This window comes from Oncorhynchus kisutch, linkage group LG15 (genome assembly GCF_002021735.2).
Source record: "Oncorhynchus kisutch isolate 150728-3 linkage group LG15, Okis_V2, whole genome shotgun sequence".
Taxonomy (NCBI): domain Eukaryota; kingdom Metazoa; phylum Chordata; class Actinopteri; order Salmoniformes; family Salmonidae; genus Oncorhynchus; species Oncorhynchus kisutch.
The window spans coordinates 37,234,206-37,259,659 of record NC_034188.2 but is presented as its reverse complement, the minus strand read 5'-3'; the positions used below and the strand labels follow the sequence as shown (position 1 = coordinate 37,259,659).

General features: G+C 41.8%; 1 protein-coding gene across 1 annotated transcript in view; it reads left to right on the top strand.

The window, feature by feature from the left end:
- Window positions 1–25,454, top strand: part of LOC109905272 (leucine-rich repeat and immunoglobulin-like domain-containing nogo receptor-interacting protein 2) — a 381,644-nt gene that overhangs the window by 111,564 nt on the left and 244,626 nt on the right. Inside the window, exon 3 of the mRNA XM_031790222.1 lies at window positions 17,641–17,741. The gene's annotated coding sequence lies outside the window, so the exon portion shown is untranslated. The remainder of the gene's footprint in view (window positions 1–17,640; window positions 17,742–25,454) is intronic.

Below are 25,454 nucleotides of genomic sequence, written 5' to 3'. Positions count from 1 at the left end.
GAAGCGGTGCAGCCAGCGGGTTTCTCCACGCATCGCGCGGACAGAAACGAACATCTTTCTGGTAAGAAGAGGGGCGGGGGCGTATGCCTTATGGCCAACGTGACATGGTGTGATGAAAGAAACATACAGGAACTCAAATCCTTCTGTTCACCTGATTTAGAATTCCTCACAATCAAATGTAGACCGCATTATCTACCAAGAGAATTCTCTTCGATTATAATCACAGCCGTATATATCCCCCCCCAAGCAGACACATCGATGGCTCTGAACGAACTTTATTTAACTCTCTGCAAACTGGAAACGATTTATCCGGAGGCTGCATTCATTGTAGCTGGGGATTTTAACAAGGCTAATCTGAAAACAAGACTCCCTAAATTTTATCAGCATATCGATTGCGCAACCAGGGGTGGAAAGACCCTGGATCATTGTTACTCTAACTTCCGCGACGCATATAAGGCCCTGCCCCGCCCCCCTTTCGGAAAAGCTGACCACGACTCCATTTTGTTGATCCCTGCCTACAGACAGAAACTAAAACAAGAAGCTCCCACGCTGAGGTCTGTCCAACGCTGGTCCGACCAAGCTGACTCCACACTCCAAGACTGCTTCCATCACGTGGACTGGGAGATGTTTCGTATTGCGTCAGCCAACAACATTGACGAATACGCTGATTCGGTGTGCGAGTTCATTAGAACGTGCGTTGAAGATGTCGTTCCCATAGCAACGATTAAAACATTCCCCAACCAGAAACCGTGGATTGATGGCAGCATTCGTGTGGAACTGAAGGCGCGAACCACTGCTTTTAATCAGGGCAAGGTGTCTGGTAACATGACTGAATACAAACAGCGCAGCTATTCTCTCCGCAAGGCTATCAAACAAGCTAAGCGCCAGTACAGAGACAAAGTAGAATCTCAATTCAACGGCTCAGACACAAGAGGCATGTGGCAGGGTCTACAGTCAATCACGGACTACAGGAAGAAACCCAGCCCTGTCACGGACCAGGATGTCTTGCTCCCAGGCAGACTAAACAACTTTTTTGCCCGCTTTGAGGACAATACAGTGCCACTGACACGGCCTGCAACGAAAACATGCGGTCTCTCCTTCACTGCAGCCGAAGTGAGTAAGACATTTAAACGTGTTAACCCTCGCAAGGCTGCAGGCCCAGACGGCATCCCCAGCCGCTCCCTCAGAGCATGCGCAGACCAGCTGGCCGGTGTGTTTACGGACATATTCAACCAATCCCTATACCAGTCTGCTGTTCCCACATGCTTCAAGAGGGCCACCATTGTTCCTGTTCCCAAGAAAGCTAAGGTAACTGAGCTAAACGACTACCGCCCCGTAGCACTCACATCCGTCATCATGAAGTGCTTTGAGAGACTAGTCAAGGACCATATCACCTCCACCCTACCTGACACCCTTGACCCACTCCAATTTGCTTACCGCCCAAATAGGTCCACAGACGATGCAATCTCAACCACACTGCACACTGCCCTAACCCATCTGGACAAGAGGAATACCTATGTGAGAATGCTGTTCATCGACTACAGCTCGGCATTCAACACCATAGTACCCTCCAAGCTCGTCATCAAGCTCGAGACCCTGGGTCTCGACCCCGCCCTGTGCAACTGGGTACTGGACTTCCTGACGGGCCGCCCCCAGGTGGTGAGGGTAGGCAACAACATCTCCTCCCCGCTGATCCTCAACACTGGGGCCCCACAAGGGTGCGTTCTGAGCCCTCTCCTGTACTCCCTGTTCACCCACGACTGCGTGGCCACGCACGCCTCCAACTCAATCATCAAGTTTGCGGACGACACAACAGTGGTAGGCTTGATTACCAACAACGACGAGACGGCCTACAGGGAGGAGGTGAGGGCCCTCGGAGTGTGGTGTCAGGAAAATAAACTCACACTCAACGTCAACAAAACTAAGGAGATGATTGTGGACTTCAGGAAACAGCAGAGGGAACACCCCCCCATCCACATCGATGGAACAGTAGTGGAGAGGGTAGCAAGTTTTAAGTTCCTCGGCATACACATCACAGACAAACTGAATTGGTCCACTCACACAGACAGCATCGTGAAGAAGGCGCAGCAGCGCCTCTTCAACCTCAGGAGGCTGAAGAAATTCGGCTTGTCACCAAAAGCACTCACAAACTTCTACAGATGCACAATCGAGAGCATCCTGGCGGGCTGTATCACCGCCTGGTATGGCAACTGCACCGCCCTCAACCGTAAGGCTCTCCAGAGGGTAGTGAGGTCTGCACAACGCATCACCGGGGGCAAACTACCTGCCCTCCAGGACACCTACACCACCCGATGCTACAGGAAGGCCATAAAGATCATCAAGGACATCAACCACCCGAGCCACTGCCTGTTCACCCCGCTGTCATCCAGAAGGCGAGGTCAGTACAGGTGCATCAAAGCTGGGACCGAGAGACTGAAAAACAGCTTCTATCTCAAGGCCATCAGACTGTTAAACAGCCACCACTAACATTGAGTGGCTACTGCCAACACACTGTCAATGCCACTGACTCTACTCCAGCCACTTTAATCATGGGAATTGATGGGAAATGATGTAAATATATCACTAGCCACTTTAAACAATGCTACCTTATATAATGTTACTTACCCTACATTATTCATCTCATATGCATACGTAGATACTGTACTCTATATCATCGACTGCATCCTTATGTAATACATGTATCACTAGCCACTTTAACTATGCACTTGGTTTACATACTCATCTCATATGTATATACTGTACTCGATATCATCTACTGTATCTTGCCTATGAACTTATCCCCTTACACTGTGTATAAGACAGTAGTTTTTTTGGAATTGTTAGTTAGATTACTTGTTCGTTATTACTGCATTGTCGGAACTAGAAGCACAAGCATTTCGCTACACTCGCATTAACATCTGCTAACCATGTGTATGTGACAAATAAATTTGATTTGATTTGATTTGATTTGATTTGATCTAGCAGTATTTCCCAGGATCCATCATCTTGAAAACAGCAACTGATAACTGTTTGGATCAGATCTGACTTAACACTCCTCAATAGCCGCAGTATCTTAAGTTGAAGCTTGACAAAGCTGCGGATGGAAAAGAGCACTTTGTCTCCTGGGGGTGTCTGCCTTTGCGTTCTTCCTGCCCATTGTGTAAGATTCATCTAATGAAGCCAGTCCTGCGGTCGAGAACTGTCGGAGTCTGACTCATACACAGCGCCGGTATGAGTACTAATGTAATAACCTCAGTGTAGTAAGAGCGTTCACATTGCATTACTGTGTCTTATTCACCAAGCTCTCATCAACAACTCTCAACATAGGCCAAAGGCACATGCTGCCCCCCCCCCCCCCCTCCCCCACAACCATCTTTTTTTCCAGGCATTCTTTTTATCTGGATATTTTTTTCTTCTTTTTTTCGAGGGACCCAGCAGGTACATTTGCATTCAACTTCTTTCCCTCTGTCTGCATATGTTTGTGACTCGCTGACACTTTGCTGACTGTGCCTCCAGGCTGAAGTTCCATTTGTTTGTTTCATCCTCATCGTTGACATATCGATTTGATCTCTTGAATATCGCTTTTATATTGAAGTTCTCACAATATGAATACTGACCTCTGTTTGACTTTTTGGAAGAAACAAAAATTATTCCTAGGCTATGTAGCCCCTTGACAATGTTTTCTCTGCATTTAGTGTGTCACTCACTCCCCAAAACAACAAATGACGTCTTTGTATCCAGCAAATAGTATCTAGGCAACCACCCGGTTTACCTTAAAACCTGAAAAGTGATTGATTTGATTGTATGACGGTAAAAATCCTGCTCGGATGAACTCACTGAATTCACTCTTATAGATAAAACAGAAATGTGTTATCCTTGACATTAGTGACCCCAATCACCCCATTGAAATCAACGACGAGAGAGATATTCAGATTGATTAAATGTGACGTGGAGTATCTGCTGACGTCACAAAAGCCATTAATGTAGTTCTAGTTTGGAGGCAGCAATTAATTGCAAGTGGTACAATGGCTGTTTCTCCAGCTGGTTGTCTTAGTGGAGTGTGATAAAAAAGGTCAATATCTTCGTATTGTACAAAAAAGTAATTGCATGTCCTGGTTTACTCTAGTCTAACTAAGTATCCTAACTGTAAAATGTTTATGGTCAGTGCGAATCTAGATGGATAACTTTGGCTATGCCAGAGTGTCCCTGAGGACCGAATACAATGCAATTCAACATCACAATGTAACAGAAGTAGAAATTATTGCTGTTAATGGTCCTCAGTATGAGTGTAATCGAATTAAGCTGTGGATCAATGCAGCTGTGCCTAAAACCTCCTTCGGCATATTTGTGTCATCAAGTCGAATTGAATGCACAAGCTTAGACTTGCTTCAGTCTGCCGCCACATAATGGAATCACAATGGTGACCAAGCCAGAGGGGATTGAATGGGGAATTGAAGTGGACTGGAAGGTTTGAAAGCCACAAGTTCATCTCAGCCTTGTCTGGGACAAACTGAGATACGACGCCGGGCCTTGAAAGCAACACAATTAAACAGTAAAACAATTCTAGCAGGGGAATGTAAAGCAAAACTGTAAATTCTACCAGGAAAAGTGGCAAGGTACAGCATGGGCTATGGGACAGACAGGAGGGGAGTTTTATGGTTCTGTTACAGAGACGTGAGTTGAGACTCTGCACCAAGTTGAAACTGCACTACTGAAAAAGTCTCTATAAACTCAATCTCGCTTTAAACTGGAACCGGGCTACTTTTAGACTAGACTTGTTATGCTTGTGGGTGTCCTAGAGCAAAACGGCATGAGGAACTTAACTTTCCACAGAGAGAGGTGATTTTAGTGTGTAGTCTAAACTGTTTGGACACTACAGACAGAAGTTGGCAGATCGGCTGTACCGACTTCACACAAGTCCCGTGAGGGTTGTGGAGGAAAACCATTGTGTCTCATCTTTCCATGGATGGGTCATAATAGTTTGTAAGCCAAACCATTCAGATGCTACAGACGTTTTCGTGAGAAGACCGATTTTCTGAATGTCACAAGGTCTGACAAACACCGCTCTAGCTCTGACAACTTTCACCACAGAGGCGGAAGGGAAACATCGGCGAATGTGGTTGATTGAGACGCAAACCATTCAAAATACGTGTATATATATACACTGCTCAAAAAAATAAAGGGAACACTTAAACAACACAATGTAACTCCAAGTCAATCACACTTCTGTGAAATCAAACTGTCCACTAAGGAAGCAACACTGATTGATAATACATTTCACATGCTGTTGTGCAAATGGAATAGACAACAGGTGGAAATTATAGGCAATTAGCAAGACACCCCCAATAAAGGAGTGGTTCTGCAGGTGGTGACCACAAACCACTTCTCAGTTCCTATGCTTCCTGGCTGATGTTTTGGTCACTTTTGAATGCTGGCGGTGCTTTCACTCTAGTGGTAGCATGAGACGGAGTCTACAACCCACACAAGTGGCTCAGGTAGTGCAGCTCATCCAGGATGGGACATCAATGCGAGCTGTGGCAAGAAGGTTTGCTGTGTCTGTCAGCGTAGTGTCCAGAGCATGGAGGCGCTACCAGGAGACAGGCCAGTACATCAGGAGACGTGGAGGAGGCCGTAGGAGGGCAACAACCCAGCAGCAGGACCGCTACCTCCGCCTTTGTGCAAGGAGGAGCAGGAGGAGCACTGCCAGAGCCCTGCAAAATGACCTCCAGCAGGCCACAAATGTGGATGTGTCTGCTCAAACGATCAGAAACAGACTTCATGAGGGTGGTATGAGGTCCCGACGTCCACAGGTGGGGGTTGTGCTTACAGCCCAACACCGTGCAGGACGTATGGCATTTGCCAGAGAACACCAAGATTGGCAAATTCGCCACTGGCGCCCTGTGCTCTTCACAGATGAAAGCAGGTTCACACTGAGCACATGTGACAGACGTGACAGAGTCTGCTGCCTGCAACATCCTCCAGCATGACCGGTTTGGCGGTGGGTCAGTCATGGGGTGGGGTGGCATTTCTTTGGGGGGCCGCACAGCCCTCCATGTGCTCGCCAGAGGTAGCCTGACTGCCATTAGGTACCGAGATGAGATCCTCAGACCCCTTGTGAGAACATATGCTGGTGCAGTTGGCCCTGGGTTCCTCCTAATGCAAGACAATGCTAGACCTCATGTGGCTGGAGTGTGTCAGCAGTTCCTGCAAGAGGAAGGCATTGATGCTATGGACTGGCCCGCCCGTTCCCCAGACCTGAATCCAATTGAGCACATCTGGGACATCATGTCTCGCTCCATCCACCAACGCCACGTTGCAGCACAGACTGTCCAGGAGTTGGCAGATGCTTTAGTCCAGGTCTAGGAGGAGCATGCCCAGGCGTTGTAGGGAGGTCATACAGGCACGTGGAGGCCACACACACTACTGAGCCTCATTTTGACTTGTTTTAAGGACATCAAAGTTGGATCAGCCTGTAGTATGGTTTTCCACTTGAATTTTGAGTGTGACTCCAAATTCAGACCTCCAAGGGTTGATACATTTGATTTTGTTGTCAGCACATTCAACTATGTAAAGAAAAAAGTATTTAATAAGAATATTTCATTCATTCAGATCTAGGATGTGTTATTTTAGTGTTCCCTTTATGTTTTTGAGCAGTGTATGTATATATATATATATATATATATATATATATATATATATGAAGAATCTCAAATATAAAATATATTTTGTTTTGAGAGGACAGAGGACAATTTTGCAATTTTGCACTTACAATAAAATATACATTTTGTTTTTAAATAATTATGCTAACGTTTTTTTCTTCATCCGAAACACTTGTGTTACATAAAAAAAAATATATACACTATACATACAAAAGTATGTGGACACACCTTCAAATTAGTGGATTTGGCTATTTTGCCACATGCTTCTCTGACAGGTGTATAAAATCGAGCACACAGCAATGCAACCTCCATTGACAAACAGTTGCAGTAGAACAACCTTCTTGAAAAGCTCAGTGACTTCCAACGTAGCACCATCACTCTGCGCCATCGTCTTGGTACGCCTTACAAAATACTTTTAAACTGGAAGAACTTGTCCCGATTTGTATTTTTAAATCAATGATGAATGATCTTGAGACTGATTCCCTGACCTGTCAATGTTTTTAATTAGCTGTTTTTGATTTTGTTACACTCTTGTGAATTCTATGGTTTTTACTAGATTACTTGTGGTTTTTCATGTTGTTTGTCTGTAATTTTTGTAATGACTTGGTGCTGCCTATCTTGGCCAGGATGCTCTCGAAAAATATATTTTAAATCTCAATGAGCCCTTCTTGGTTAAATAAAGATTAAATTTTTAAAAAAAATTCATAGGATGCCAGCTTTCCAACAAGTCAGTTTGTAAAATGTCTGCCCTGCAAGAGCTGCCCCAGTCAACTGTAAATGCTGATATTGTGAAGTGGAAACGTCTAGGAGTGGCTCAGCCACGAAAAGGTAGGCCAGACAAGCTCACAGAACGGGAACCCCGAGTGCTGAAGATTGCAGTCCATAAAAATAATCTGTCCTTGGTTGCAACACTCACAATCGATTTCCAAACAGCCTTTGGATGCAACGTCAACCCAAGAACTGTTCATCTGGAGTGTCATGAAATGGGGGTTCATGGCCGAGCAGCCGCACACAAGCCTAAGATCACCATGCACAATGGTGTAAAGCTCGCCGGCATTGGACTCTTGGTCAGTGGAAACACGTTCTCTGGAGTGATGAATCACGCTTCACCATCTGGCAGGATGAAGGACGAATCTGGGTTTGGTGGATGCCAGGACATCACTACCTGACCGAATGCATAGAGGGGAAGGGAAGGGAAATCTTAACGCTACAGCATACAATGACATTCTAGACAATTCTGTGCTTCCAACTTTGTGGCAACAGTTTGGTGAAGGCCCTTGCCTGTTTCAGCATGACAATGTCCCTGTTCACAAAGCGAGGTCCATACAGAAATGGTTTGTTGAGATCGGTGTGGAAGAACTTGACTGGCCTGCACAGAGCCCTGACTTCAACCCAATCGAACACCTTTGGGATGAATTGGAACGGCACCTGCGAGTCAGGCTGAATCACCCAATATCACTAATGCTCTTTAGGCTAAATGGAAGCAATTCCCCGCAGCAATGTTCCAACATCTAGTGGCAAGCATTCCCAGAGGAGTGGAGGCTGTTATAGCAGCAAAGGGGTAACCAACTCCACATTAATGACCATGGTTTTGGAATGAGATGTTCGACGAGCAGGTGTCTACATACTCTTGGTCATGTAGTGTATATCCCCCCTAAAAAATAATTCTGGGTCTCAGGATGCTATGAGAAAGAAGAAACATTGATTAATGACTTGTGTCTGTGTAGACTAAGACAAAAAACTCAACAATGCTGCTGTACTCACAGTATTCCCAGTGGAAATAACCTCATTACCTTTCTCTTAGGATTTCTATGAGATGACAGCGACCATTAATTAGATGGGATTAAACATAGACAGAGACACCTGTAGATCAATGGAAACTGCATTACAAAACTTAACAAACAAGGATGCTCACAGTCATCTAATACATGGGTATTTATCAAACAAGAGAGACAGGGTGCTGTGTAAGAAGGTAGACAATAGGGCTGGTTCTGTGGCTTCTTGTCTGTGGCGAGAAGAGGAATCTAGATTGATTGATGTGCACTCTGAGGCCAGCTATTTGTCAATCATATCTGATCTATCATAGACAAATGGAGATGGGCTCCCCAGTTGAATAAACTCTGGTCTGAGACGGGGGGGGGGGGGGGGTCAGGACTGTGCCAAGGACAATTTCTCTCTTGCGTGGAGGGAGAAAGAGAAGGAAGGGATAGGGTGAGAGAGAGATGGGCAGGAAATGTGTGTGGCGCGTGTTGATACTTTCATTGAAAGGTACACTCATTTATTCACCTGGTGTTTAATTGTATAGTTAGAAACCTGTTCACACTAAAGTATTGTCAGGAAGAGAAACAACTGAAGCAAAATGACAAACCAAAAGTTACTTAATGCCAGACAATGTAAACACTTGAATTTTAGCGTACATATTCAAAGGAATCTAACGTAGTTTTACATTTTTTAAATATATTTGATTTATGAATTTTCGATTTTTACAAACAGACAGATAATGACGGCAAACAATACATCGAGAATACCCCTCACCCTTCAACAGGAGACAGAAAAAACAAAACAAAACAGAAAAACAGAACACAACATTGCTCTTAAAGAATTGACAACTTGCTTCATTGACATTTGACTTACTGTACAGTATAAGGATTATGCTAGGCATTAAAATAATTATTGTGGATCAGGGTGGGTTGCAGGTTGTATGTTGTGTTGCCCATCATCATGTGAAAGATATGCTATAAAGCGCTGCCATATCTTCACGAATGTATTATATCTGCCAGAGATAACATGGCAAATCCTTTCTATATATTGCAAATGCATGACTTCAACTAACCAGGTTTTAAAAACAGGTACAGTGTCCTCATTCCAAAGGCTTAAAATGTTTATTTCTGGAATAACAAAGCCATATTGTACAGTCTTCTGTTACCAGTGTGTTAAAGTCGTTAGATGTTGTGACCATCCTAAAACAGCACTGTCCAGGGCTGTTATGAGGTTACAACTGTATACTTCTGAGTAACACTTAAAAATCTATCTATACTGAACGTAACATGTGTTGGTCCCATGTTTCATAAGATGAAATATAAGATCCCAGAAATGTTCCATAAGAATAAAAAGCTTATTTTGCTCAAATTCTATGCACAAATGTATTTACATGTCACACCCTAACCATAGTTTGCTTTGTATGTTTCTATGTTTTGGTTGGTCAGGGTGTGAGCTGAGTGGGCATTCTATGTTACATGTCTAGTTTGTCTAGTTCTATGTTTGGCCTGATATGGTTCTCAATCAGAGGCAGGTGTTCGTCATTGTCTCTGATTGGGAACCATATTTAGGTAGCCTGTTTGGTGTTGGGTTTTGTGGGTGATTGTCTTTGTTCTGTCTCTGTGTTATTTTGCTCCAGTATTATTAGGCTGTTTCGGTTTTCGTGGTACGTTTATTTGTTTTTGTATTTGATCGTGTTTACTTTGTTTGATTAAACATGGATCGCAATAGCCACGCCGCATTTTGGTCTGACTCTCTTTCACCAGAAGAAAACCGTTACATTACATCCCTGTTAATAAGCATTTCTCTTCCACCAAGATAATTCATCCACCTGAAAAGCATGGCATATCAATAATCTGATTAAACAGCATGATCATTACACAGGTGCACCTTATGCTGGGGACAATAAAAGGCCACTCTAAAAAGTGCAGTTTTGTCACACAACACAATACCACAGATGTCTCAATTTTTGAGGGAGCGTGGCAATTGGCATGCTGACTGCAGGAATGTCCAACAGAGTGTTGCCAGATAATTGAATGTTCATTTCTCTACCATAAGCCACCTCCAAAGTCATTTTAGAGAATTTGAGAGTAAGTGCAACTGGCCTCACAACCGCAGACCACATGTAACCACATGTAACCACGCCAGCTCCGGACCTCCACATCCGGCTTCTTCACCTGCGGTATTGTCTAAAGATGGGGTTGTGGGGTAATGAGGAATATTTCTGCCTGTAATAAAGCCATTTTGTGGAGAAAAAAAATTCTGATTGACATAGGCCTTCTCCCCAGTGGTTGGGCCTGGCTCCCAAGTTGGTGGGCCTATGGCTGCTCCCCTGGCCAGTCATGTGAAATCCATAAATTAGGGCCTATTGAATATACAGTATTTAAATTGACTGATTTCCTTCAATGAACTGTATTTCAGTAAATAATTTGAAATTGTTGCATTTATATTTTTCTGTCTATCTGTCTAACCTTTATTCATCCAGGTGAGTCCCCATTGAGACATAAATCTATTTGACATAAATACGGGGTGATGCTGTTGCCATTTTTGTTCTGTTCAACTAAGGCATCTCTCCTAAAATGACACCTTCATTTAGCCTCAAAATAAAGTGAGTGATGTGTGAGGGACATGAGACATCCTTCTTAACATACTCGCCATCAGGCTTCAGTTTAGAATCTCCACAAAAAAACTATTCTCTATTCTCATTTGGAAAGCTTTAATGCTGATCCCTTTGACCGTGTTATCTCCCTACCTGGGCCATTTCTGTGCCGCTGATTACAGTCCTTAATAAGGAACTCTTAAGTATTTTCTCCAATTAAGCTGAACTCATTTTCAGCTTCGCAATTCCTCCACGACTCCAGTCTTCCAAATCGTCCAATGGCGGATTATTCCAATCTGTGGGTCGTGAGTCATTTACAAGGCAATGAACGGATGGGAAGTCTTGGTTTGATTTTGAGTGCAATTAAGACTTGTTTGTTTGTTTTTCTAGAACATTGTCAGTGCACACACAGGTGAACTAAGCTATAATTGGCATACCATCAAAAATCTGATGTTTTGACATGCTGGAACTACAGGGGGAAACACAAGACCAATGCTCTGAAATTCCAGGAATGTAATAATTGTGTTGTTCAGCAGACCAGACCTTTGCCTCTTTTGTGTAATGGTTTACTACAGTATATTGTAGGCCTATGTCCCAGTCAATTGCCTTTCTGCTTTGTCAAGCTGAGTTTAAAAAGTTATACCGGAACTTTAACTTGTCCATTTTGGAGATTGGCATTCTGCTGACCAATTTGGAGATTACAAGGAAATGCTGTCTGCTCTGAAGCCACCACAGAGTTGAGTGCCCACACTGCTATCTTAGATTGCCACATTGGAAACTTACTGTGGATTTCCTGGATGACCAACAGCCATCGATTTCCAGCCTGCACAATGAAGGAGCAGCTTAATTTCTTAGTTCAATGTGTGCACCTCAGTAGCAGAACTGAAAATGACAAAGACCTTGTTAAAATGGAGGACCCGACGTCCTTTTTGGCTGGTGTGGAGCAGAAAATCAGGAGACAAAATAGGTGGTATGTATTTAGGCCTAGAGTACACGTGATGGGGAAGACTGGATCCACAGATATATTTACAAATTAAACAGATGCAGAAATTACTTAACTTGGTTAAAACATTAAACTTATTTGGCCAATACTAAATGTTCACTAGACTAACTAACCGCTCCCCATGAAAGAGGTGGAAGGGGATCCTTAAAAGACATGCGGAATGGCAAAAATCATTCACACATTTAAAGCTAGAATCCTTAGTTGCTGCATCCATTTATGTACATACACATTTTTTATTTGTTTTTATTTCACCTTTATTTAACCAGGTAGGTTAGTTGAGAACAAGTTCTCATTTACAACTGCGACCTGGCCAAGATAAAGCAAAGCAGTGCGACACAACAGAGTTACACATGGAATAAACAAACATGCAGTCAATAACACAATAAAAAAAGTATATATACAGTGTGTGCAAATGAGGTAAGATAAGGCAATAAATAGGCCATGATGGCGAAGTAATTACAATATACCAATTAAACACTGTAGTGATAGATGTGCAGAAGATAAATGTGCAAGTAGAGATACTGGGGTGCAAAGGAGAAAAAAGAAGAAATAACAATATGGGGATGAGGTAGTTGGATGGGCTATTTACAGATGGACAATGTACAGTTGCAGTTATCTGTGAGCAGCTCTGACAGGTGGTGCTTAAAATTTGTGAGGGAGATATGAGTCTCCAACTTCAGTGATTTTTGCAATTCGTTCCAGTCATTGGCAGCATTGGCATACATTAATGATACATACCCATAGATTCGAGAAGAATATAACTTATGAATGCCTTATGAGCTTAGTTCAACTGTCGTACCCCATCCAAAATCAAAATACAAGCTTGTTATATTCTCTAATGTTTGTAAACAAAGTAAATGTAAACAAACACTGTATAGACTCAAAATATGACTTGTTTGTTTGATGATGGCGTTGCCGGAGATGGTAGCATCGCGACTAGCTCTTCAGAAACTCCGCAGTATTTTGTTTGTTTATGTATTATTTTTAACGTTATTAGCTCAGGAATTGTTTTGTGTCATTACATACAGCCAGAAAGAACGTTTGGATATTAGAGCAGCGGTAACTCACCCGAAATTCCAGCACCACGACCAGGATTACGACTTCCCTGGAGTGGATCCTTTGTTTGCTCTCCCCAGAGCAATTGAACTCATTCCAGAGGCTAACCCAAAACAACGCCTGTGGAGGAATGGTACTCGAGGCGGTCATCTGGTCCGACTTAGGAAGCGTGCACACCACCCACCGCTCCAGAGTATTTTACTCGCTAATGTCCAATCTCTGGATAATAAAATGGATGAGCTCAAGGCGAGAGTCACCTTTCAGAGAGACACCAGAGATTGTAAACATACTCTGCTTCACGGAAACATGGCTCTCTCGAGATATACTATCTGACTCTGTAAAGTTGGGTTCTCAGTACATCACACCGACAGGAACAAACATCTCTCCGGGAAGCAGAAGGGTGGAGGTATATGTTTTATGATTAACAACTTATGGTGTAACTGTGATAACATACTGGAACTCAAGTCCTTCTGTTCACCCGACCTAGAATATCTCACAATCAAATGCTGACCGTACTATCCCCCGAGATAATTTTCATCAATAATAGCCACAGTGGTCTATATCCCCCCCTCAAGCGGATACCAAAACGGCCCTCAAAGAACTTCACGGGACTTGCGAACTGGAAACCACATATTCTGAGGCTGCATTTATTGTAGCAGGGGATTTTAACAAAGCAAATTTGAAGAAAAGGCTCCCGAAATTCTATCAACATATTGATTGTCTTACTCGTGCTGCTAAAACTCTCGACCATTGTTATTTATACAACCTTCCAGAATGCATATAAGGCCCTCCCCCACCCACCATTCGGCAAATCAGACCACAATTCCATCTTGCTCCTCCCTTCCTATAGGCAGACACTCAAATAGGAAGCATCCATGATGAAGACTATTCAACGCTGGTCTGACCAATCGGAATCCACGCCTCAAGATTCTTTTGATCATGCAGACTGTGATATGTCAGAGTAGTTTCAGAAAATAATATCGACACATATACCGACACAGTGAATGAGTTTATCAGGAAGTGCATTGGAGATTTGTACCCATTGTGACTATTAAAACAAGCATACCCATAACATCATGCAAAAACCACCATGCTTGAAAATATGAAGAGTGGTACTCAGTAGTGTTGTGTTAATGGTTTGTATTCAGGCCAAAAATCTATTTTTGCCACATTATTTGCAATATTAGTTTATTGACTAATTACAAACAGGATGCTTGTTTTGGAATATTTTTATTATGTACAGGCTTCCTTCTTTTCATTGTGGAGTAACTACAATGTTGTTGATCCATAATCAGTTATTTCCTATCTCAGCCACTAAACTCCAAATCTGTTTTAAAATCACCATTAGCCTCATGGTGAAATCCCTCAGTGGTTTCCTTCCTCTCTGGCAACTGAGTTAGGAAGGGTGCCTGTATCTTTGTAGTGGCTGGGTGTATTGATAGACCATCCAAAGAGTAATTATTAATAACTGCACCATGCTCAAAGGGATATTAAATGTCTGCTTTTTGTTAAACCCATCTACCAATAGGTGCCCTTCTCTGCTAACAATTGAAAAACCTCCTTGGTCTTTGTGGTTGAATCCGTGTTTAAAATTCACTGCTCGACTGAGGTACCTTACAGATAATTGTATGTGTAGGGTACAGAGATGCGGTGGTACTTTAAAAATCATGTTAAACACTATTATTGCACATAGAGTGAGCACATTTCTACTCCTGAACTTATTTAGGCTTACCATATTGACTCACGATATTTCAGCTTTTTATTTTTGATTAATTTGTCAACGTAAAAAAAAGTGACGCAAAATCTCAATTTAATCTATATTAAATTCAGGCTGTAATACAACAAAAATGTGAAAAAGTCAAGGGGTGTCAATATTTTCTGAATTAACTGTATATGATTACCAGACTCTGGCGTTTGTTCTTCACATTCCAAACAGAATGTTTGATGGGACCAGCGATAGCATAGTTAAGTTAGCAAACATGCTAGCATCAAACTTTGTAGCAAAAAAATATATTCATATGGGGAGAAATGGAGCAAAATGTCCAAAGTCAGAGACACAGTTGGAGTTTAATTTATATATTCAAAATCCCCATACAGCCTTGTTTAATTGTAGGCTATGAGGAAAGTGTGGTTGTAAGTCATTTTTTCTTAAATACAAGTACCATTTGGGTTTATACTGGTTGATGTAGCCTATATTTGCGACCTCACCAGTTGAACAACCAACACTGTATGGAACACAAGTTAGACTCTAGATCTTAATCCAATTCTCGAGTGTTATTAAGTGAATTCTTCGATGACTTGATAATAGGAATTGTATTATTCCTCAGTCATATTAACATATCAGTGGCTTATCCTCTGGGAGCAAACTCATCTCACTCACTGACATGGCGTGCAATTCATTTTATTACTTATTGTCACATTTAAAACATATATTTTATCAGGTTTATCTACACCTGGGACTGATAAAAGCAACATAATAAGAAGGTCATCGTAATTGACTTTCATCACGTCTCTAAATTTAATAATATAATATAATTTAATAATATGAATGGGATAAATAGTAGTCATGCTCACAATGGGATTGTAAATGCACTTCAACATTTACTGTATTCTGTCCAACATTGCATCATCCTATTAACATCTCATTAAGTATTCCTCACTAAATGCTTCAAGCAAACTGAGTCTCCTCCTCCTCATTAGGCAGATCTATTCTGTAGCATCCTGGGACTACTAATTTAAAAAACTGGTTGACTAATCGTACAGTTGCGGCCCAATATATTGACACATTTACACTTTTCTTAAATGGTTCCCTATTTCTTCAAAAATAAGTTGAAATTAAAAACAACTTTTGGTTACCACATCTTGTAATTGGATTTTCTATACTGCAGAAGCAATTTTATTTTAAATAAATGTATGCATACAATTTTAGTTTACAGAAAATGAAGACAAATGGCATGTACAACATTATTGTCACTCCAAAGCTAGTATTAGTTGCACAGCCTTTTTAGATGTGATTCAGATCTGGCCACTCCAGAACAGTCCAGCATCTCTTCTTGAACTATTCCTGGGTGATTGTGTTATGTGTGCCTGAGGTCGTTGTCCTGCTGGAAGACCCACATCCTTCAATGGAGACCCAGTTTTTGGAAACTGGGATGAACATTGGACTCCAAAACAACTGATAAACTTCTGATTTTATTATTCCTTGCACACATTCAAATCCCCTAGTACCAGAGACAGCAAAGCAACAGCATTATTAAATCTCCTCCATGCTTGATTGTAGGGAGGGTCTTATTTTCATTGAATGCTCCCAGCCGGCAAGGTAGAAAAATATGCCGTTTTGCCCTTGAGCAAGGCAGTTAAACTCCAACAACAACTTCTCCCCGGGCACCGATGACATGGACATCAATTTAGACAGCCCCCCATACCTCTCTTATTCAGAAGGGTTGGATTAAATTCGGAAGACATATTTCGGTTGACTGCATTCAGTTGTGCAACTGACTAGGTATCCCCTTTCCCTTTATTTGGTCATTAGTAAACACAGCGTTTATTGCCTAATTTTCTTTCATTGGTCCACAGAACATTTCCCCCATGATTTAGGCTTGTATACATTTTTTTGAGAAATTCAATCAGGCCTTCTTGTGTCTCCTTCAGCATGTTTACCAAAGACAAAACAAAGAACACCCTCTCAACAGTCAAACATGGGGAGGTTCAATAATGCTGTGGGGTTGCTTTGCTGTCTCTGGTACTGGGAGACTTGAATGTGTGCATCATGAAATCGGCAGATTATGAAAGTGTTTTGGAGTACAATGTTCAATCCTGTGTCCACAAACTGTCTCTCTGTTGAAGGTTGAGGGTCTTCCAGCAGGACAACAACACAAAAACATATCAAAAGAAAACTGGAATGATTCAAGAAAAAACGTGAGACTGTTCTGGAGTGATCAGCAAAGAGCCCAGATCTGAATCACATCCATAACCTACGGTGGGATCTGATAACAGCAGTTGGCGTAGGGAACCTCTCAAACAAGAATTAGAGGCAATTTGCTGCTCAAGAGTGGGCCAAATTGCTACTAGAAGGTGCAGCAAGCTCATTGATGGCTACAAGAAGTATTTGTTGGCAGGCTATGCAACCGGGGTGCCAATAATTTTGTAATGCCATAAATTGTGGTCAACAGATTAATTCCATCCCTTCCCCTGCTTTGATACTCACGTTTGTAGCCAAAACATGACAGTTAGGAGTTAAATCAGGATATTCTCTCATAAAATTCCTTGGCCAGTCGGTCGGGTTACAGTGCCGAGAGAAATTAGGATTTAATGAAGCGTCCCTTGGCAGCCGTTTGGGCAGAAAAACGATCAATCCGCCCAAGCGTTGAAGGAAGATACTGTGCATGTCAGAGGTCTTTTCCTTCTTCAACTTAGTGGCCTTCCTCTGTCTTCCTTAGGCTGACAGTCTTCAAGGATGTTTATCTTGGTTCGATGGGCTTGTTACTGCTTAGACTTGTGCTACTTCCGATAAAGCTCCTACCCTATGTCTGCTTAAATTTCTTCTCTTTTTTTTATTATTACAGACATCGGAATCTTGAAATAAGTGACCTGTGTATTCCACTGGGGATTTTTAACTACTCTTTAGTCACACTCTATGGACATCTACTATCAGAGACCCTGCCAGGTAAGAAAATAATATTTAACTTCACATTTTTTATTGTATTCATATTTACTGTAAATATTCCCACACGTGTTATTTTTTGATGGGTCAAGGAATCTTGTTTTCAGCAAAAATTATTTTACTGTATGTATTCTAGAGGAAATAGTTATAGTTATGCTATTAGTTTGACCAACTAGTCAGAAATTGAGTAAATAAAATACAGTGCCTTCAGAAAATATTCAAACACCTTAACTTATTCCACATTTTGTTTTGTTACAGCTTGAATTTAAAATGGATTACATTTAGATTTTGTGTCATTGATCTACACACAAAACCCCATATTGTCAAAGTGCTTCTACATCTGCATTGCTTGCTGTTTGAGGTTTTAGACTGGGTTTCTGTACAGCACTTTGTGACATTTGCTGATGGAAAAAGGGCTTTATAAATACATTTGATTGAAGTGGAGTTAGGTTTTTAGACATTTTTTTTACAAATGAATGAATAAGGAAAAGTTTTAATGATTTTTGAATGACTTCCACATTTCTGTACCCCAGACATGATTATCTGTAAGATCCTTCAGTTGAGCAGTGAATTTCAAGCATGGATTAATGACAAAGATCAGGGAGGTATTACAATTCCTTGAAACAATGTCACCTACTGGTAGATGGTGGAGGGGAAAGCAGACATTTAATATCCCTTTGAGCATGATGAAGTTATTAATTAGACTTTGGATGGTGTGTCAATACACCCAGTCACTGCAAAGATACAGGTATTCTTCCTAAATCAGTTGACGGTGAGGAAGGAATTTCACCATGAGGCCAGGGATTTCATAATGAGGCCAATGGTGATTCTATTGAGTTAAATGGTTGTGATAGGAGAAAACTGAGGATGGATCAACAACATTGCAACATTACTCCACAATACTAACTTAAATGACAGAGTGAAAAGAAGGAAACCGGTACAGAATAAAAAATATTCCAAAACATGCATCCTGTTTTCAATAAGGCACTAAACTAACACTGCAAAAAATGTGGCAAAGAAATTAACTTTTTGTCCTGAAAACAAAGCTTTATTTTTGGGGCAAATCCAACACAGCCGACTAGCACTCTTCATGTTTTCAAGCAAGGTGGTGGTTGCATCATGTTATGGGTGTCATAGACAATGACTATGACATTTTAGGATAAAAAGAAAAGGAATAAAGCTTAGCACAGGCAAAGTCCTAGAGGAAAACGTGGTTCAGTCTGCTTTCCAACAGACACTGAGAGACAAATGAACCTTTCAGCAGGACAACAACCTAAAACGCAATGCAAAATATGCACTGGACTTGTTTACCAAGATGACATTGAATGTTCCTGAGTGAATGCCTAGTTACAGTTTTGACTTAAGTCGGCTTGAAAATCTATATGGCAAGACTTGAAATTGGCTGTTTAGAAATGATCAACAACCAACTTGACAGAGCTTGTATTGTTATATATTAGTGTTATTTTCCATGAATTAAAAACATTGACATTACAGAGTATTTTGTATAGATCTCTGACCAAAAAAAAGACAATTAAATCCAATTTAATCCCACTTTAATCCCAATGTGGAAAAAGTCAAGGGGTGTGGATACTTTGAAGGCACGGTATACCACCTGCTTCTTTTGAAAATAGAGTTTGATTGACTTGGTCTTTGACCTGTTTTACCGCTCCTTTGACGCCTCCGAGGGACACTATCCTCCAAAGGGTACACAAAACAGAAAATGTCTCTGAGATGTCAAACGCGTCAAGTAAACATGCTTAAATGATAAATGCTCAGTTTCAAATGCCAACCCTGTGTTGTATGTGTATGCCCCAACCGAATTCCAAACTGGGTTCTGAGTTCTCTTGAGTCCCCCCCCCCATTCTCCTTTCCCGTCACGTTTTCAATAAGCACCCTGTGAGGATGTAGCAGGGGGAGATTGGGACTGTTTGGAAATAAATGTGATCACGTCGGAAAAGGAACCGCTGCCGGACGAGATGTGGGGGAAAAATCTAATGTCATATTCCCAAACACTTCATCGCCATGAGGTGTAACACAGACTTTTCCTCTCTTTCTCCAATCTGATTTCCACTTTCATCAGTTTTAACATTTAGTATTGTAAATAATGCAACAGCAGAAACCAGAGTACTCTCACAGATCACTGTTACAGTTTAATTGAGTTGCAGTGCATTCCTACGAAGGGTCACACTTGAGTTGGATGGAAGACAGAGGTGGCGGCGAAGGAAAATAGGAAGCACAGACACTGTGTGTGTCATTATGTGCATGTGTTAAAGGTGTTATCTGTGTTAAAATACAGGGCTAAGGTTTTGCTATGGCAGAAGTTGCTGAGGATATATCGAGCAAAAATGTGCTCCCAGCTGCATAGATGGCATCAGCATGGCCCGGGAGGCTGATTAATTCATTTTCTGTCTCACTTCAATGTGAGTGTCATGGCAGACCGGGGATGGTTGTTTGGAAGAGGTGAAAATTTGATTCTGGAACTCTGGATTCCGTCAAACCTATAGAACATTTTTTGACGCAGTATCTTTGTTTAAACAACCACTGCACTGAAATCAACCTATATGTCTTATTGTGATTGGAGAGGAGCCTCTAGAACACAAGACCATTGTGCAATTCTATTTGGCAACAGGGAAATTAAATATACCGCACCCACCAGAAATGTGGGTTTGATTGATCTCTGCCTACAGGAGCTGTTGATAGCTCATAGGGTCACATGATTAGACCGCTGCACTACCTTTGCCTCAAGACCAGCATGTTCATGTGTATATTAACAACAACCGTTTGCCGTTGAGTTCAAACTTAATTGTTTTATTACTATTTTCAATCTATCCACAGTTTCCATCTACATGTTTTTGTGTTATTCACATATCTGGTTTCAACAGATGCCAATGCTCAGGAGGGCTAGCATTAACAAGTCCAAAACAGCTGGCCATGCACTTGTATATCAAATAGTTTTTTGACATGACTCATGGATCAAGAAATATTTTAACAATATTCGACTGTGGTTATGCTTTATTGGAACCAATGTTAAGGCTTGATTAAGCCATAAGCTACACATCTTCCATCCTAATTTCTTTTTAATTTGGTGAGAACTCGGCCGCATATTGCTACAGTGGATCTAACATTTTAATTAAGTAAGGGCTGTAAAAATGATTACTACTACCGGGGTGCAGAAGGGCTGGTGCTCACAACGCTATGGAGAATGGGGAACTAGTGGTCCAAAAATGACACCCCCCAATTCCAAGACCATTCCCAACCACAGAGCCTTTAGATCACTTATTTTTGTACACTCAATGGCAATAATTACCTGTGTGGTCTCATGAAATGCACTAGCCATGTCCAAAGTATTTTTCAATGGTTGAATATGGCATTTTTAATAACCTATTGAGTTTATTACATCAATGCATTTAAATCTATATAGGAGTGGGGGGGGGGGGGGTTCTCTTTTTTTACGCTAAATCCATCTTGAGAATATACTTTTTTATATAATGTTGCATAATGTTGCCTTTGGCATAAACAGTGGAACTGAAAATAGAACTCAGTGGCCTTCAGATTAATTTGCCACACAGAATCCAAACTTGAAACACAGGAGGTAAAACACTGTAAATAGGAATGGACATGTGCATATTGAATCAGGGAAGATTCATTTAGCATGTTACATGGGTTATGATAAGTCGATTAGATCCAGAGCTGGAGAACAGGCAAGACTGAACATTTACCGTAGAGAACGTATTTTTCTTCATACTGGGTGAGATTAAATATGGTACGTATGTGGGAAACGATGAAAGAGTATGGAACTGCAATGCCTTTTGAGTGCATTCACAGGATATCTAAATCCTATCACAAAGGAAAGCATCTTCCCTAAAGAGATACAGTATGTTAGTTACTGCTGGGCCTTGAGACCGTGCAAATGTATCATTACAATGACACCGCGTCATTTGCATGCAAGCAATGCATTGCACAGCTTGACAGCCTATTCTCACCTTGATAGGCTCACTCAATGATCTTTGATTATTTGACAATGACATCCACACGATACTGTCAATCTCTTTTTTTGACAAACTGTTCAGTTTGCATGTAAAGAAAAAAAAAGCACATTATTTTAGCAGGTGATTTCACTTGAGTTTATTAGCGGGCTACATTACAATGATTGTGTAAGATATTCAGCTCTGCAAGGTGTGCATTGCACTGCTTGTCAATGGGTGGTTTCTGTTCTAGCAGGCAGGACATGCCCTTTGGCAGACGAATGCACAGCGGTGGGTGAAGGCTGTCTGAATGGCACCTATCTCACGGTTGAGCTGCCAGGTCTGTCTGATGTTTCAAACCCAGCAGAGAGCAGCTTTCTAGCCTTTCAGGGCCCTGGACAACCCCTGTGTATGTCTTGCTGAGGAAACTGTCCACATGCTCAGAGCATTAATGAATGCCCCTCTCCCCACAGGTGTGATTACTACCTCTGATGTTTTAGAGCTTGAGTTAGTCCCCTCATACAAGTACTTGGGAGTATGGCTAGACAGCACACTGTCCTTCTCTCAGCACATATCAAAGCTGCAGGCTAAAGTTAAATCTAGGCTTGATTTCCTCTATCGTAGTCGCTCCTCTTTCACCCCAGCTGCCAAACTAACCCTGATTCAGATGACCATCCTACCCATGCTAGATTACGGGGACATCATTTATAGATCGGCAGGTAAGGGTGCTCTCGAGCGACTAGATGTTCTTTACCAATCGGCCATCAGATTTGCCACCAATGCTCCTTAAAAGGAGACATCACTGCACTCTATACTCCTCTGTAAACTGGTCATCTCTGCATACCCATTGCAAGACCCACTGGTTGATGCTTATTTATAATACCCTCATAGGCCTCACTCTATCTGAGATATCTACTGCAGCCCTCATCCTCATCCTCCACATACAACAACCATTCTGCCAGTCACATTCTGTTATGGGTCCCCAAAGCACACATATCCTTGGGTCGCTCGGCTTTTCAGATCGCTGCAGCTTGCGACTAGAACGAGCTGCAACAAACACTAAAACTGGACAGTTTTATCTCAATCTCTTCATTCAAATGGACACTTTTGCTGACAGTTGTGGCTGCTTTGCATGATGTATTGTTGTCTCTACCTTCTTGCACTTTGTGCTGTTGTCTGTGCCTAAATAATATTTGTACCCTGTTTTGTGCTGCTACCATGTTGTGCTGCTGCCATTTTGTGTTGCTACCATGCTGTTGTCATGTTGTTTTGCTACCATGCTGTGTCGTCATGTGTTGCCGCCATGCTATGTTGTTGTCTTAGGTCTCTCTTTATGTAATGTTGTGTTGTCTCTCTTGTCCTGATGTGTGTTTTATCCTATATTTTTATATCATTCATTTAAATTTTTTAATCCAGACCCCATCCCTGCAGGAGGCCTTTTTGCTCTTTGGTAGGCCGTCAAGATAAATAAGAATTTGTTATTAATTGACTTGCCTAGTTAAATAAAGGTAAAATAAAAAAAATATTGTTTGTGAAAGAGGCACTCGCACTTTGTTTGTAGAACTGGCTCACCTTGCATATGGCCCAAGGTGGAGTCCCACATACCTAGCAAACAGCCATGGAAATAGAATGAACAATATGGATAGAGATACATTATGTGAGTGGGAGAAAGGGAGTGAAGTCTATAGTCTCTTTTCTTCGCCCAGAATTAAACAGGTCTCTTGTTCTTTTATGTCACAGTGCCCCAACAATATGCAAGAGGATATAAAAGTCTAACCGGAAGAGACTTTTTATATGACCAACCAGGGCTCTTTTTGAAGATGTCTGGTACTTTCCCTCGTGGATTGTCGAGTTGTGCTGTGCATTGTGGGCAGCGGTTTGTGTCAAGCCCTTGCAGCAATGTGAAACAAGTTAACGGTTCCACTTGTTGTTGGAGGTTCAGGAACTGCAAAGGTGGAGATTTGTAAGACGAGCAGCCAATTCCCGATTGAGAGCTTTGTCAGAAGAAGCTCAAGCGGGGATTTCTGGAGGGAGAACGGATTTGGGGTTGAATTATAAAAATATGACTTTTTGAGTACATTTTTATATACTGAAAAACAGATAAGTGAATCTATTGAGACATGCACATCTTTGTCTTGACCTTAGAATTCCGAGCAGTTACCCACTTAGGTATACTATGGGGATCCAAATGAATCCTAAATAAGATTTTGTGTATTGTTGGATAAGCACATGTTCGTAGACAGAGGTATGAGGTAAGTGAATTTCCACATTTTCCTTTGCAACCATATCCTATTCATAGTTACAAGACTGAATTCCACTCAGTGGCATAAAGCCATTATTCACAAATAAACTACCGACCTAGACATTGTGCCACTTTCTCAAAAAGCTAACATTCATTTGGCATGTTGTTGTATAAACAGTCAGAAATATCATATATAGGATCGTAATTTGATCTGTATTGTCACAGAAAGAAAATCCTGCTGGATTTGAACATTTAGTCCATACCGTTGCATGCAGTGGCGTGTATTCATGGTTGCCAAGGGAAGCAAGGTTTCCCCCAAACATTTGACCGAGTAAAAAAAGAAAAAACATACAAAATAATTAATCTTCCGTCTCTCTGTGTTAAAAAAAATATCCTTCAATTCACAAGAGGCTGAATATATCTCACCGGAGAAGGTATCCGAGAGATCAAACTGTATTAGTACTGTATGTGTAGACAAAATATCTGATGCTGTCTTTATCCCTTGATAAAAAAAATAAAGAAACGTCCCTTTTTCAGGACCCTGTCTTTCAAAGATAATTCGTAAAAATCCAAATCACTTCACAGATCTTCATTGTAATGGGTTTAAACACTGTTTCCCATGCTTGTTCAATGAATCATAAACAATTAATAAAACATGCACCTGTGGAAGGGTCGTTAAAACACTAACAGTTTACATACGGTAGGCAAGTAAGGTCACAGTTCTGAAAACATAGGACACTAAAGAGGCCTTTCAACTGACTCTGAAAAACACCAAAAGAAAGATGCCAAGGGTCCCTGCTCATCCTTGTGAAGGCATGCTACAAGGAGGCATGAGGACTGCAGAGGTGGCCAGGGCAATAAATTGCAATGTCCGTACTGTGAGATGTCAAAGACAGCACAACAGGGAGACAGGACGGACAGCTGATCATCCTCGCAGTGGCAGACCATGTGTAACAACACCTTCGCAGGATTGGTACATCCGAACATCACACCTGCAGGACAGGTACAGGATGGCAACAACATCTACCCGAGTTACACCAAGAACGCACAATCCCTCCATCAGTGCTCAGACTGTCCGCAATAGGCTGAGAGAGGCTGGACTGGGGGCTTGTAGGCATGTTGTGTGGCAGGTACTCACCAGACATCACCAGCAACAACGTCGCCTATGGGCACAAACCTACCATCGCTGGACCATGCAGGACTGGCAAAAAGTGCTCTTCACTGACGAGTCGTGGTTTTGTCTGACCAGGGGTGATGGTTTGATTCACGTTTATCGTTGAAGGAATGAGCGTTAAACTGAGGCCTGTACTCTGGAGCGGGATCAATTTGGAGGTGGAGGGTCCGTCATGGTCTGGGGCGGTGTGTGACAGCATCATCGAACTGAGCTGGTTGTCATTGCAGGCAATCTCAACGCTGTGCATTACAGGGAAGACATTCTCCTCGCTCATGTGGTACCCTTCCTGCAGGCTCATCCTGACATGACCCTCCAGCTTGACAATGCCACCAGCC